Source organism: Pseudophryne corroboree, chromosome 4 (assembly GCF_028390025.1).
Source record: "Pseudophryne corroboree isolate aPseCor3 chromosome 4, aPseCor3.hap2, whole genome shotgun sequence".
Classification (NCBI taxonomy): Eukaryota; Metazoa; Chordata; class Amphibia; order Anura; family Myobatrachidae; genus Pseudophryne; species Pseudophryne corroboree.
This window is the reverse complement of record NC_086447.1, coordinates 139,610,935-139,626,703: the sequence shown is the minus strand read 5'-3', so window position 1 is coordinate 139,626,703 and position 15,769 is coordinate 139,610,935.

Genomic DNA, 15,769 nt, shown 5'->3' with positions numbered 1-15,769 from the left:
CCGCGAATCGCGGCAATGCATTCCTCTGCTGCCAGGTGCCGGCCAGGTAGACGTGAGGGGTCTCACCGGCACAGGGGCTCTTCACGCGTCTCCTGTTGGTGCCCCTGCTGCCCGGGATCCATCAGCTCGATCATCATGCAGGGGCTTCCCGGTGCGAGACAGTGGCTGTTCAGTCTGCCCTCAGAAGTGAACAGGAGCGAAGGAACGGCAGGTACTGGGGAGTGGGGACGGTCAAAGCCACAATACTGTCATTAATGTTAACATAATAAACAAAAAACACCGCCCCGAATCCACCACTATCCAATCACCTCCTCCACAGTGACAGGGGTGTGCTTTCAAATGGGCTCAAAGTACGCCCCTGTCAAAGAGGCACTTATACTAGTGCCGCTTTCAGGGCTTTTTGTTAATGAGATTTTATTCCCCGCTGCTTGGCCCCGCCCCCCGCTTCCGGCACGTCTACACTGTCAGCGGGAGGCACCGAGAGCGGTGCCTCCGAAACACTTAACATGGATTTTTGCAAAGCTAAAAATGATTAAAATAATAAAAATATACTTATGACACAAAATCTGTGTCATAAGTATCTTTTTTGTATTATTTTAATCATTACTGGCAGGGGAGGCACTGCCTCCCTTGCCTCCCCTGACTGCACGTCCCTGCTTGAGTGTAACGCCTACTGCTGCTGGCGCTGCTGTTGTTGCTGCTGGGAGTTGATGGTCATCCCAGAGGGAAGTCGGAAGACCACTTGTACTACTTCCAGTAAGCAATTGACTGTCCAACAGTCCTTTGCGAGGAAGATGAAATATCACAGCAGTCATCCTGCTGCAAAGTGGATAACTCATGTCTTGGCAGCTGCGGTGCTGTAAAACGTGTGTCTGGTATCCACCGTTAATTCACAGGGAATTAGAGAATTGATTGAGGTACTGTGTCCCCGGTACCAAATACCATCTAGGTTCCATTTCTCTAGGCAGGCGATACCGAGAATGTACACAGACGTCAGAAAAAGAGTCACCAGTGTCCTAAAAAGTGCAGTTGTACCCAATGTCCACTTAACCACGGACATGTAGACAAGTGGAGCAGGGCAGACTCAGGAATATATGATTGTGACAGCCCACTGGGTAGATGTATTGCCTCCCGCAGCAATAACAGCAGCGGCGGCACTAGTAGCAGCATCTCGCATTTGCCAAATCGTTCCTAGGCAGGCTACACTTTGCATCACCGCTTTCCATAAGAGGCACACAGCTGACAACCTCTTACGGAAACTGAGGAACATCATCGCAGAATGGCTTACCCCAATTGGACTCTCCTGGGGATTTGTGACATCGGACAACGTCACCAATATTGTGCGTGCATTACATGTGGGCAAATTCCAGCACGTCCCATGTTTTGCACATACATTGAATTTGGTGGTGCAGAATTTTTAAAAAAATGACAGGGGCGTGCAAGAGATGCTGTCGGTGGCCCGAAGAATTGCGGGCCACTTTCGGCATTCAGCCACCACGTGCCGAAGACTGGAGCACCAGCAAATACTCCTGAACCTGCCCTGCCATCATCTGAAGCAAGAGGTGGTAACGAGGTGGAATTCAACCCTCTATATGCTTCAGAGGATGGAGGAGCAGCAAAAGGCCATTCAAGCCTATACATCTGCCTACGATATAGTCAAAGGAGGGGAATGCACCTGACTCAAGTGCAGTGGAGAATGATTTCAATGTTGTGCAAGGTTCTGCAACCCTTTGAACTTGCCACACGTGAAGTCAGTTCAGACACTGCCAGCCTGAGTCAGGTCATTCCCCTCATCAGGCTTTTGCAGAAAAAGCTGGAGAGATTGAAGGAGGAGCTAAAATGGAGCAATTCCGCTAGGCATGTGGGACTTGTGGATGGAGCCCTTAATTCGCTTAACCAGGATTCACGGGTGGTCAATCTGTTGAAATCAGAGCACTACATTTTGGCCACCATGCTCGATCCTAGGCTTAAAGCCTACATTATATCTCTCTTTCTGGCAGACACAAGTCTGCAGAGGTGCAAAGACCTGCTGGTGAGACACTTGTCAAGTCAAGCGGAACGTGACCCGTCAACAGCTCCTCCTTCACATTCTCCTGCAACTGGGGCTGCGAGGAAAAGCCTAAGAATTCCGAGCCCACCCGCTGGCGGTGATGCAGGGCAGTCTGGAGCGAGTGCTGACATCTGTTCCGGACTGAAGGACCTGCCAACGATTACTGACATGTCGTCTACTGTCACTGCATATGATTCTGTCACCATTGAAAGAATGGTGGAGGATTATATGAGTGACCGCATCCAAGTAGGCACGTCAGACAGTCCGTACGTATACTGGCAGGAAAAAGAGGCAATTTGGAGGCTCTTGCACAAACTGGCTTTATTTTACCTAAGTTGCCCCCCCATCCAGTGTGTACTCCGAAAGAGTGTTTAGTGCAGCCGCTCATCTTGTTAGCAATCGGCGTACGAGGTTACTTCCAGAAAATGTGGAGAAGATGATGTTCATCAAAATTAATTAGAATCAATTCCTCCGTGGAGACATTCGCCAGCAATTGCCTCCAGAAAGTACACAGGGACCTGAGATGGTGGATTCCAGTGGGGACGAATTAAAAATCTGTGACGAGGGGGATGTACACAGTGAAAGTGGTGAGGAATCAGACGATGAGGAGGTGGACATCTTGCCTCTGTAGAGCCAGTTTGTGCAAGGAGAGATTGATTGCTTCTTTTTTGGTGGGGGCCCAAACCAACCAGTCATTTCAGTCACAGTCGTGTGGCAGACCCTGTCGCTGAAATGATGGGTTTGTTAAAGTGTGCATGTCCTGTTTATACAACATAAGGGTGAGTGGGAGGGCCCAAGGACAGTTCCATCTTGCACCTCTTTTTTCTTTAATTTATCTTTGCATCATGTGATGTTTGGGGCCAATTTTTTTAAAGTGCCATCTTGTCTGACAGTGCAGTGCCACTCCTATATGGGCCAGGTGTTTGTGCCGGCCACTTGGGTCACTTAGCTTAGTCATCCAGCGACTTCGGTGCAAATTTTAGGACTAAAAATAATTTTGTGAGGTGTGAGGTGTTCAGAATAGACTGGAAATGAGTGGAAATTATGGTTATTGAGGTTAATAATACTATGGGATCAAAATTACCCCCAAATTCTATGATTTAAACTGTTTTTGAGGGGTTTTTGAAAAAAAAACACCCAAATCCAAAACACACCCGAATCCGACAAAAAATTTTCAGGGAGGTTTTGCCAAAATGTGTCCGAATCCAAAATACGGCCGCGGAACCGAATCCAAAACCAAAACACAAAACCCGAAAAATGTTCGGTGCACATCTCTAATATATATATATATATATATATATATATATATAGTATATTGAACAGGTTATCAGTAATATCAGTGGGGATGCAAAATGCCTCAATGAGCACATATCACTGTTCATTGCAGACTACACAGTATTGAAGTGTTCAATAAATAATGCATTAATTAACGAATCCACAAGTGCTTTTACTTTTGGGAAAGATCCTGTATGTATGTTGCAAGAACTGACTTTTACAAAATAATATGTGAGGGTGTCTTAGGGGAAAAAATTGTGCTTTGAGCCCAGATCTGTCTGTCTGTCTGTCTGTCTGTCTGTTTGTTTGTCTGATGGAGATAAACTCCAAAACCACTGAACCAATTGCGATGCGGTTTCCACCATTGTGTAGGTAATTTCCCTATTAGGTTTTAGCAAAGTATCATCACAATCGGTCGTCGGGGGGCTGTTGGCGGGGACTATAGATAAAAGTGTGTTATAATGTCAGAAATCCCACTAACATTATTTAACACAGTAGATTAAATGACTGTGCATTTTATTTCAAATATTGCAGATCTGAACTACTTCCAACTGTCATCAAACCCCATCACAGAGCCGCAGCTGTATCACTCCACAACTGTAAATACTAGCATTATTCACAGACACTACTCACTACTTGAATGGCCTTGAAGGAGACCACCATCTTTCCAAGCAGATTTGTGCATGATGTACAGTTTGGATACAGAACCACTCAAACCAACTCCTGAAGTGCTTTTGCCTTGCCCGCAAGAAGGAAGACCTTCTGAGCCACCGTATCCAGGACCATTCCATGGAACTGGAGACGTTGGGTTGGTTCAAGGTTGGACTTCTGAAAGTTCAGAATCCAACTGTGGCTTGACAACAGGGATGTCGTGCGGCAGATGCTGCCCAGCAGAAGTTCCTTTGATCTCGCTTTTATCAGCAGATCGTCCAGGTAGGGTACAATCTTCACACCCTGAATCCTGAGCTGGAACATCATTTCCCCTTCACTTTGGTGAAGACCCTTGGGACCATGGAGAGGTCGAAGGGCAGTGCCTAGAATTGGTAGAGTTCCTCCAGCAGAGAAAACCCGAGGTAGGTCTGATGAGGTGGCCATATCGGAATATAAAGGTAAGCGTCTAGGCCTGAGACAATTGCTCTCAGAGACTCAATTTTGAACAGGAAAACCCGCAGATATGGGTTTAACGATTTGAGGCTCAAAAAGGGTCTCACGGAACCATCGGTTTTGGTACCACAAAAAGGCTGGAATAATATCCTTTGCCCCTTTGTTGCAGTGGCACAGGAATGATGTCCTGGGTTCGAGCCAATTTCTGAATGGCCTCCTGTAGTGTGAGGCGCATGTCTTCTGAAGTTGGTAATCCCGATTTGAAAAACCTGTGAGGTGAAGAACTCTCAAACTCCAGTTTGTAGCCCTGGGAGATCAGGTCTTTTACCCAGGCATCCTGGCAGGAGCATTTCCAAATGGAGTTGAACAATCGCTGATGAGCTCCCACCCTGAGATCCACCAGGAGCGGAGTGACACCATCATGCTGAGGATATGGAGGAGACAGAGCTGACACCCTGGTCCTGAGATCCTGCGGTCACAGGCTTATGTGACTTACCTCTGGAGCCTCGTGCTGCATTTGAGGCACCTCTGGCCTTTCCATTAAACCACTCAGACCAAAAGAACTGCAGGGAAGACCCGATGTAAGAACGTCTAGCAGGTGGAGCTGCAGATGGGAGGTATGTGGACTTTCCAGTGGTAGCCTTCAAAATCCAAGTGTCTAACTCACCTAAAAAACAGCCAATCACATGTGAAGGGTAAAGCTTCCACACTCCGTTTAGACTCTGCGTCCGCCACCCACTGCCGTAACCACAATGCCCTGTGTGAGGAAACCGCCATGGTAGAGGTGCAAGCATTAATAATGCCAGTCCCTTTTATTGTCTCACAGAGGAAATGGGCAGATTCCTGAATATGTTGAATAAGCGTCACAATTTCAGCCAAGGACTCATCCCCAGTGAGGCCCTCTTGAGTGTTACCTGCCCAAGTATGTATGGCGTGAGTCACCAAACATCCTGCAATAACAGGCCTTTGAGAGACCCTGCTGAAACAAATAGATTTTAGAGTGGTCTCTATTTTTCGGTCTGCAGGTTCCTTTAAGGATGTAGCCCCTGGAACCGGAAGCACTGTCTTTTTTGACAGGCATGATACCGAAGCATCAAAGCAGCGGGAGTCTCCCAGAGTTTACACCCCTCCTGAGCAAAAGGAAATGATATGGAATTTGCTGTCAGGAGTAGGCCATGGCTCCCTGAAAAGATCATCCAATTCCTTTGAATCAGGAAACGTGACCAGTACTTTTTATGCGCAGAGAGAGAAAAAAGACTGCTGCACATCTGTCTCAGACCCAGGGATTTGCAGGACATCCCTTATAGCAATGATAAGTGACTCTACACCCTGTGCAGCAGAGGAATCATCCATCTCAGTTTTAGATTCCAACCCCCCCCCCCTCTTTCACTTCTTGCACCTCCTCCTCAGATTCCAAGAGGATATCAGGTAATCCCCTTTTTTGTGGTAATAGATGCCATAGACTGTTGTAACTGCTGTCTTTCCTGTCTAGCAGTAGTTAATTCATTGGACATGTCAGCCATCATAGTTTTAATAGAACTCAGCCAAGCTGGTTCCTGCAAATCACCCCCTGAAGCCCCACTGTCTTGTGAAGGCTGACTGCATTGCTCACACATGAGAGAATCTGCAGGGAAGGGAGAAAAACTGGTGTGACAAACATTACACACAGCTTTCTTTACCATGCAGACAGGGAACATCAAACACCCATACACATACACAGAGACACAGGTACAAGCAAGTCTGCCCAGCCCAGTATGTGTGGAGAGACTCAGAGAGGGGGAACTAGCACACAGCCTGAATCTAACAATGCAGAAGTTAGATGAAAGGCAATCTGTAATATAGTGCATGAGAAGCCTAATATAAGGGTCCCACAGCAGGCTCTCTCCCTTATACACCCCAGTACCAGTGTCTGGCCATTTAGTATCACTTGGAGGAGCTGACAGTCCTGCAGCAACGCTGAGAGTGCAGGAAATTGTGCCAGAAAGCTGCTGTTCCCACTCTGAGGAAGCTCCGCCCCCTGCAATGGTGCTGGAGCTATATACACAGTTATACTGGAAAAGTCCCCAAACTTGTTTAAAACGTTTTCCCAGCACCTAATTACACTGTCACTGCCAGTTTGCGTGGGGGGGGGTTATGAGATCACCCCAGAGGCAGTCCGTATGCCCCCCCGCATCTTGGCCGAACCAAAAACCGGGATGAACTTCCTAGCGGGACCCCCAGCAACACTCACCATTCTTCTGATTCAGGCTCTGTGCTGGGGGTGTGCGGTGTGCTGCGGGTGTGTGCGCAAGAGTGCAATGCCTGCGGTACACTGACCCTCAGGACTGATGTCCTGTCAGCGGGATCTGACTCAGCACCTCCAGGAGGCCGGTGTCGGACAGCCCCCCAGTGTCCCTCGGTGCAGGTAGGCTGTTGCCCAACAGCCTACCTGAAAACAACAAACATTTAAAATAAACAGAAGAAAAAACTCTGGAGCTCCAGAGTGTGCATCCTCTCCTGAGGGCACATTTTTCTAAACTGAGCTGTGAGGGAGAGCATAGAGGGGAGGAGCCAGAACACCCTGTTTGAAGAAATTTAAAGTGCACCGACTCCTTTGGACCCCATCTATACTCCATCCTACTAAGTGTCCCCAGTATCCCTTATGGATGATAGAAAAATAGTGTTCATGGCGCCATGAAGCATGACCATGTGCTCTATTGGGGGCACCATTGTGCACCCCAGCCAGGAGAAGATCAGGAAGGGACGCGATCAGTGTGATTGCTACCCCCCCTGCCGCTGCACAGACAGAGAAGACTTCTGCCGATTTGCGGCAGCAGCAGCCTCCCTAAACACACTGCAGCCCAGGCTGGGGATTCCTAAAAGGAGGGGGATGAGCGGGTGATTGGCGGACCTGGACCCCCCAGGACACTCCATCAGGCCCAGGCCCAAGTATTCAGTACCCGCTTCCCGCTTTCATTGCCACTAGGTGCCGGTGGTGTCATAAGAGTAGGGGGTGGCCAGTATCTCATGTGTGCCCTTCCCTGCTGTGCCCATTGAAGTATATGGGGAAGTGTGTATTGGCTAGGAGCCATGGGAACTGCTTTCTCAGCCAGTTAGTGGTCAGCCCATTGATTTCAATGGGACTTTGAAATTAACGCCCAAATCCAAACCCCACGAGATCCAACAGTGGGAAGATGACATTTTGAGTTGTTTTGGGATATGAGGGAGCAGGGGCAGATTCAAGTCCCATTTTGGATCCCATCAGATCCCAATAGTTTGGGAGGGCTGGGTTCTCTGAGCGCTGAACCCATACATCTCTAGTCAGTACAGTACTTTATTTCTATCCAATTTATCTGTCCACAAGCTTTGATAAATCTCCCCCAATGTCTAAAATAGTGACCTTTACCTTTCTATACAGGTAGTGTAACATAAAAGGATAATATAATATTCAAGACTATACAGACATGGCATGGTAAACTGATAGCAACATTAATGATAATTATGTTGTGTAAACATTTCCTATTTGAGTTTTGCTCTATATGAACAGTAAACTATCTCAATGACTGAGCAACCATAGAGCCTAAGGGTCTACATCTGTCCAGAAAATTAAAGGGGGGTACACACGGAGCGATGTTCAGCTAATTTCTAAGCAATCTGACTAGATCGCTTAGAAATTAGCTGAACATCGCTCCGTGTGTAGGGGTGCCGGCGACAGCGATGTGCGGTCCCGCGCGTCGCTATCAGTGGTGCTAGATTGGCCTGCATGCAGGCACAATCTAGCAGATCACTCATTTCACCGCTGGGTGAAATGAGCGGCCCCCCATGTCTCCCCTCCCCTCGCTCACCACATCGCACTGTGCTGTGTGGGGGGGAGACCTTGCAAAGAATTAAGGTTCAAAAAGGGTTAAGATTGCCCAAAGGATAAAAAAAGGGGCAGACTAGATGGGCCAAGTGGTTCTTATCTGCTGTCAAATTCTATGTTTCTATGTTTCTATGTATGCTGAGCGGTCTGTGGCGACTCTAGAGGTGGGGCTGTAGCACAGTCCAAAATTCAAATACGGGCACCCCAAACTCTGCCAAACCTCGCCAGTTGGGACTCGCTGGCAGTTGGTGTGGCTCCTCTATTTGAATTTTGGACTGTGCTAGAACCGCCACTGGTGGCAAGTAGGTTGTTATCATGTGTACACACGGAACAGAGCCATCTCTTGGAAGTGTCATGGATGTGTAGCCCACACTCCATGCTTTTTTTGGAGCATGAACCCAGCATGGGGTGTGTATAAGTAGCAATTACCATAGGCGAAACTAGAGATCTGGTAATGGGTGGTCCCACGTAGAAAAAAATTCTTAACGGCACTGGGTGTGTGCACCAGAGGCGCGCGCAGAAAAATGGGCGTAGTCACATATCATAAGGGGCATGGTCAATGAAAATGGGGGCGTGTACAATTTCTCATTACTCTGGGAACATTCATATCCAAGTGTTCACCCTAGGAGTTTTTAGGGCAGGGTGTGGAGGGCACATTTTTCATTCGGGGGGGGGGGGGGGGGGGGCACATTTTTAAGTCAGAAGGGCAAAATTCTGTACATACTGTAATGCTTGGTGCTCCCCTCTCTATACGGGAAGCATGGACAGTGCGCGCCTAAGGCGCACAGCAAAAATTAGGGGCATTGCTTTGTGGGGAAGGGGTGTGGCCACATAATAGTGGCAAGTCACATTACCCCACACAGTAGTGCAGCTAATACGCATTGCACCAGGTAGAACCTCCTATACACACACTGTGACAGGTAGAGCACGTTATACATATTGCGCCAGATAGAGCACGTTCTACACTTTCTGCCAGGCAGAGCACATTTTACACTTTGCGCCAGGCAGGGCACGTTCTACACTTTGCGCTAGGCAGAGCACGTTCTACACTTTGCGCTAGGCAGAGCACGTTCTACACTTTGCGCCAGGCAGAGCACGTTCTACACTTTGCGCTAGGCAGAGCACGATCTACACTTTGCGCTAGGCAGAGCACGTTCTACACTTTGCGCCAGGCATAGCACTGAGACACAATGAGCCAGGCAGAGCACTGAGACACAATGAGCCAGGCAGAGCACTGAGACACATTGCGCCAGGTAGATCACTGAGACACATTGTGCCAGGTAGATCACTGAGACACATTGTGCCAGGTATTGCACTGAGACATATTGTGCCAGGTATTGCACTGAGACATATTGCGCCAGGTACAGCCCTGAGACACATTGCGCCAGGTATTGCACCAGGTATTGCACTGAGACACATTGCGCCAGGTAGAGAACAGACACACTGCACCAGGTAGAGAACTGAGACACACTGCACCAGGTAGAGAACTGAGACACACTGCACCAGGTAGAGAACTGAGACACACTGCACCAGGTAGAGAACTGAGACACACTGCACCAGGTAGAGAACTGAGACACACTGCACCAGGTAGAGCACTGAGACACATTGCACCAGGTAGAACACTGAGTGACAGACTCAGTGACAGGACACAGTAAAAGTCAGATCACTCACTGTAGTGACTGTGACTGACAGTATCTGGGTTTCCACGCGGGCTGCTGGGCGGGGAGTCAGACTCAGAGCGGGCGGGCGCGTGGCCGCCTGTGACAGCGGTGAAGCAGGCTGCAGGCGGCGGGAGCTGAAGGAAGCATCCGGAGTTTGTGCCTCGACTTGGCACTCCCCTCAGACTGGTGAGCGGCGGAGCTGGTGAGTGCTGCGTGCGACGTGACATCATTGCAGGAACGTAAATGCGTTCCTGACCGGAAGGACAAATTATGAAAAATAATGAATTTTATTTTTGCTAATGGGTGGTTCGGTGCACCCCCGGACCACCCCACAGATTCGCCTATGGCAATTACTAATGATGACAGCCATACCTGCTAATGGAAATCAGACTAAGACCCAATGTTTCTTGAAAACCATCTATAAGTTTTTTTTCTAAATGTTTATTGAATGTTTTTTCTTTCTCTTCTCTACAAAACACAATTGCATCTGGTAGAAACATTGTGCCACACAATTAGCTACGTCAACTGTGGTAATAAACTCAAGTAAGCAAAGAAAGTGAAAAAATAAGAATTTACTTACCGATAATTCTATTTCTCATAGTCCGTAGTGGATGCTGGGGACTCCGTAAGGACCATGGGGAATAGCGGCTCCGCAGGAGACTGGGCACATCTAAAGAAAGCTTTAGGACTATCTGGTGTGCACTGGCTCCTCCCCCTATGACCCTCCTCCAAGCCTCAGTTAGGATACTGTGCCCGGACGAGCGTACACAATAAGGAAGGATTTTGAATCCCGGGTAAGACTCATACCAGCCACACCAATCACACCGTACAACTTGTGATCTGAACCCAGTTAACAGCATGATAACAGAGGAGCCTCTAGAAAAGATGGCTCACTACAGCAATAACCCGATTTTTTGGTAACAATAACTATGTACCAGTATTGCAGACAATCCGCACTTGGGATGGGCGCCCAGCATCCACTACGGACTATGAGAAATAGAATTATCGGTAAGTAAATTCTTATTATCTCTAACGTCCTAAGTGGATGCTGGGGACTCCGTAAGGACCATGGGGATTATACCAAAGCTCCCAAACGGGCGGGAGAGTGCGGATGACTCTGCAGCACCAAATGAGAGAACTCCAGGTCCTCCTCAGCCAGGATATCAATTTTGTAGAATTTTACAAACGTATTTGCTCCTGACCAAGTAGCTGCTCGGCAAAGTTGTAAAGCCGAGACCCCTCGGGCAGCCGCCCAAGATGAGCCCACCTTCCTTGTGGAGTGGGCATTTACAGATTTTTGGCTGTGGCAGGCCTGCCACAGAATGTGCAAGCTGAATTGTACTACAAATCCAACGAGCAATAGTCTGCTTAGAAGCAGGAGCACCCAGCTTGTTGGGTGCATACAGGATAAACAGCGAGTCAGATTTCCTGACTCCAGCCGTCCTGGAAACATATATTTTCAGGGCCCTGACAACGTCTAGCAACTTGGAGTCCTCCAAGTCCCTAGTAGCCGCAGGCACCACAAATAGGTTGGTTCAGGTGAAACGCTGAAACCACCTTAGGGAGAAACTGAGGACGAGTCCTCAATTCCGCCCTGTCCGAATGGAAAAGCAGATAAGGGCTTTTTCAGGATAAAGCCGCCAATTCTGACACGCGCCTGGCCCAGGCCAGGGCCAACAGCATGACCAATTTCCATGTGAGATATTTTAACTCCACAAATTTAAGTGGTTCAAACCAATGTGACTTTTGGAACCCAAAACTACATTGAGATCCCAAAGTGCCACTGGAGGCACAAAAGGAGGCTGTATATGCAGTACCCCTTTTACAAACGTCTGAACTTCAGGGACTGAAGCTAGTTCTTTTTGGAAGAAAATTGACAGGGCCGAAATTTGAACCTTAATGGACCCCAATTTCAGGCCCATAGACACTCCTGTTTGCAGGAAATGTAGGAATCGACCCAGTTGAATTTCCTCCGTCGGGCCTTACTGGCCTCGCACCACGCAACATATTTTCGCCAATTGCGGTGATAATGTTTTTGCGGTTACATCCTTCCTGGCTTTGATCAGGATAGGGATGACTTCATCCGGAATGCCTTTTTTCCTTCAGGATCCGGCGTTCAACCGCCATGCCGTCAAACGCAGCCGCGGTAAGTCTTGGAACAGACAGGGTCCTTGCTTGAGCAGGTCCCTTCTTAGAGGTAGAGGCCACGGATCCTCCGTGAGCATCTCTTGAAGTTCCGGTTACCAAGTCCTTCTTGGCCAATCCGGAGCCACGAATATAGTGCTTACTCCTCTCCATCTTATCAATCTCAGTACCTTGGGTATGAGAGGCAGAGGAGGGAACACATACCCTGACTGGTACACCCACGGTGTTACCAGAGCGCCTACAGCTATTGCCTGAGGGTCCCTTGACCTGGCGCAATACCTGTCGAGTTTTTCCCAACGGTTTATAATCATGTGGAAGACTTCTGGGTGAAGTCCCCACTCTCCCGGGTGGAGGTCGTGCTGAGGAAGTCTGCTTCCCAGTTGTCCACTCCCGGAATGAATACTGCCGACAGTGCTATCACATGATTTTCCGCCCAGCGAAGAATCCTTGCAGCTTCTGCCATTGCCCTCCTGCTTCTTGTGCCACCCTGTCTGTTTACGTGGGTGACTGCCGTGATGTTGTCCGACTGGATCAACACCGGCTGACCTTGAAGCAGAGGTCTTGCTAAGCTTAGAGCATTGTAAATGTCCCTTAGCTTCAGGATATTTATGTGAAGTGATGTCTCCAGGCTTGACCATAAGCCCTGGATATTCCTTCCCTGTGTGACTGCTCCCCAGCCTCGCAGGCTGGCATCCGTGGTCACCAGGACCCAGTCCTGAATGCCGAATCTGCGGCCCTCTAGAAGATGAGCACTCTGCAACCACCACAGGAGGGACACCCTTGTCATTGGTGACAGGGTTATCCGCTGATGCATCTGAAGATGCGACCCGGACCATTTGTCCAGCAGGTCCCACTGGAAAGTTCTTGCGTGGAATCTGCCGAATGGGATTGCTTCGTAGGAAGCCACCATTTTACCCAGAACCCTTGTGCATTGATGCACTGAGACTTGGCTCGGTTTTAGGAGGTTCCTGACTAGCTCGGATAACTCCCTGGCTTTCTCCTCCGGGAGAAACACCTTTTTCTGGACTGTGTCCAGGATCATCCCTAGGAACAGAAGACAAGTCGTCGGAACCAGCTGCGATTTTGGAATATTGAGAATCCAATCGTGCTGCCGCAACACTACCTGAGATAGTGCTACACCGACCTCCAACTGTTCCCTGGATCTTACCCTTATCAGGGAATTGTCCAAGTAAGGGATAACTAAAATTCCCTTCCTTCGAAGGAATATCATCATTTCGGCCATTACCTTGGTAAAGACCCGGGGTGCCGTGGACCATCCATACGGCAGCGTCTGAACTGATAGTGACAGTTCTGTACCATAAACCTGAGGTACCCTTGGTGAGAAGGGTAAATTTTGACATGAAGGTAAGCATCCTTGATGTCCCGAGACATCATGTAGTCCCCTTCTTCCAGGTTCGCAATCACTGCTCTGAGTGACTCAATCTTGAATTTGAACCTCTGTATGTAAGTGTTCAAAGATTTTAGATTTAGAATCGGTCTCACCGAGCCGTCCGGCTTCGGTACCACAACAGTGTGGAATAATACCCCGTTCCCTGTTGCAGGAGGGGTATCTTGATTATCACCTGCTGGGAATACAGCTTGTGAATGGCTTCCAAAACTGTCTCCCTGTCAGAAGGAGACATCGGTAAAGCCGACTTTAGGAAACGGCGAGGGGGAGACGTCTCGAATTCTAATTTGTACCCCTGAGATATCACCTGAAGGATCCAGGGGTCTACTTGCGAGTGAGCCCACTGCGCGCTGAAATTCATTGAGACGGGCCCCCCACCGTGCCTGATTCTGCTTGTAAAGCCCCAGCGTATACTGAGGGTTTGGCAGAGGCTGGAGAGGGTTTCTGTTCCTGGGAACTGGCTGATTTCTGCAGCCTTTTTCCTCTCCCTCTGTCACGGGGCAGAAATGAGGAACCTTTTGCCCGCTTGTCCACGAAAAGACTGCGCCTGATGATACGGCGTCTTCTCATGTTGAGAGGCGACCTGGGGTACAAACGTGGATTTCCCAGCTGTTGCCGTGGCCACCAGGTCTGAAAGACCGACCCCAAATAACTCCTCCCCTCAATAAGGCAATACTTCCAAATGTCGCTTGGAATACGCATCACCTGACCACTGACGTGTCCATAACCCTCTACTGGTAGAAATGGACAACGCACTTAGACTTGATGCCAGTCGGCAAATATTCCGCTGTGCATCACGCATATATAGAAATGCATCTTTTAAATGCTCTATAGGCAAAAATATACTGTCCCTATCTAGGGTATCAATATTTTCAGTCAGGGAATCCGACCACGCCAACCCAGCACTGCACATCCAGGCTGAGGCGATTGCTGGTCGCAGTATAACACCAGTATGTGTGTAAATACATTTTAGGATACCCTCCTGCTTTCTATCAGCAGGATCCTTAAGGGCGGCCATCTCAGGAGAGGGTAGAGCCCTTACAAGCGTGTGAGCGCTTTATCCACCCTAGGGGGTGTTTCCCAACGCACCCTAACCTCTGGCGGGAAAGGATATAATGCCAATAACATTTTAGAAATTATCAGTTGTTATCGGGGGAAACCCACGCATCATCACACCTCATTTAATTTCTCAGATTCAGGAAAACTACAGGTAGTTTTTCCTCACCGAACATAATACCCCTTTTTGGTGGTACTCGTATTATCAGAAATGTGTAAAACATTTTTCATTGCCTCAATCATGTAACGTGTGGCCCTACTGGAAGTCCCATTTGTCTCTTCACCGTCGACACTGGAGTCAGTATCCGTGTCGGCGTCTATATCTGCCATCTGAGGTAACGGGCGCTTTAGAGCCCCTGACGGCATATGAGACGTCTGGACAGGCACAAGCTGAGTAGCCGGCTGTCTCATGTCAACCACTGTCTTTTATACAGAGCTGACACTGTCACGTAATTTCTTCCAACAGTTCATCCACTCAGGTGTCGACCCCCTAGGGGGTGACATCACTATTACAGGCAATCTGCTCCGTCTCCACATCATTTTTCTCATAATACATGTCGACACAAAAGTACCGACATACAGCACACAAACAGGGAATGCTCTGATAGAGGACAGGACCCCACTAGCCCTTTGGGGAGACAGAGGGAGAGTTTGCCAGCACACACCAGAGCGCTATATATATACAGGGATAACCTTATATAAGTGTTTTTCCCCTTATAGCTGCTGTATAGTTAATATACTGCGCCTAATTAGTGCCCCCCTCTCTTTTTTAACCCTTTCTGTAGTGTAGTGACTGCAGGGGAGAGCCAGGGAGCTTCCCTCCAACGGAGCTGTGAGGGAAAATGGCGCCAGTGTGCTGAGGAGATAGGCTCCGCCCCCTTATCGGCGGCCTTATCTCCCGTTTTTCTATGTATTCTGGCAGGGGTTAAATGCATCCATATAGCCCAGGAGCTATATGTGATGCATTTTTTTGCCATCCAAGGTGTTTTTATTGCGTCTCAGGGCGCCCCCCCCCCCAGCGCCCTGCACCCTCAGTGACCGGAGTGTGAAGTGTGCTGAGAGCAATGGCGCACAGCTGCAGTGCTGTGCGCTACCTTGTTGAAGACAGGACGTCTTCTGCCGCCGATTTTCCGGACCTCTTCTGCCTTCTGGCTCTGTAAGGGGGGCGGCGGCGCGGCTCTGGGACCCATCCAAGCTGGGCCTGTGATCGTCCCTCTGGAGCTAATGTC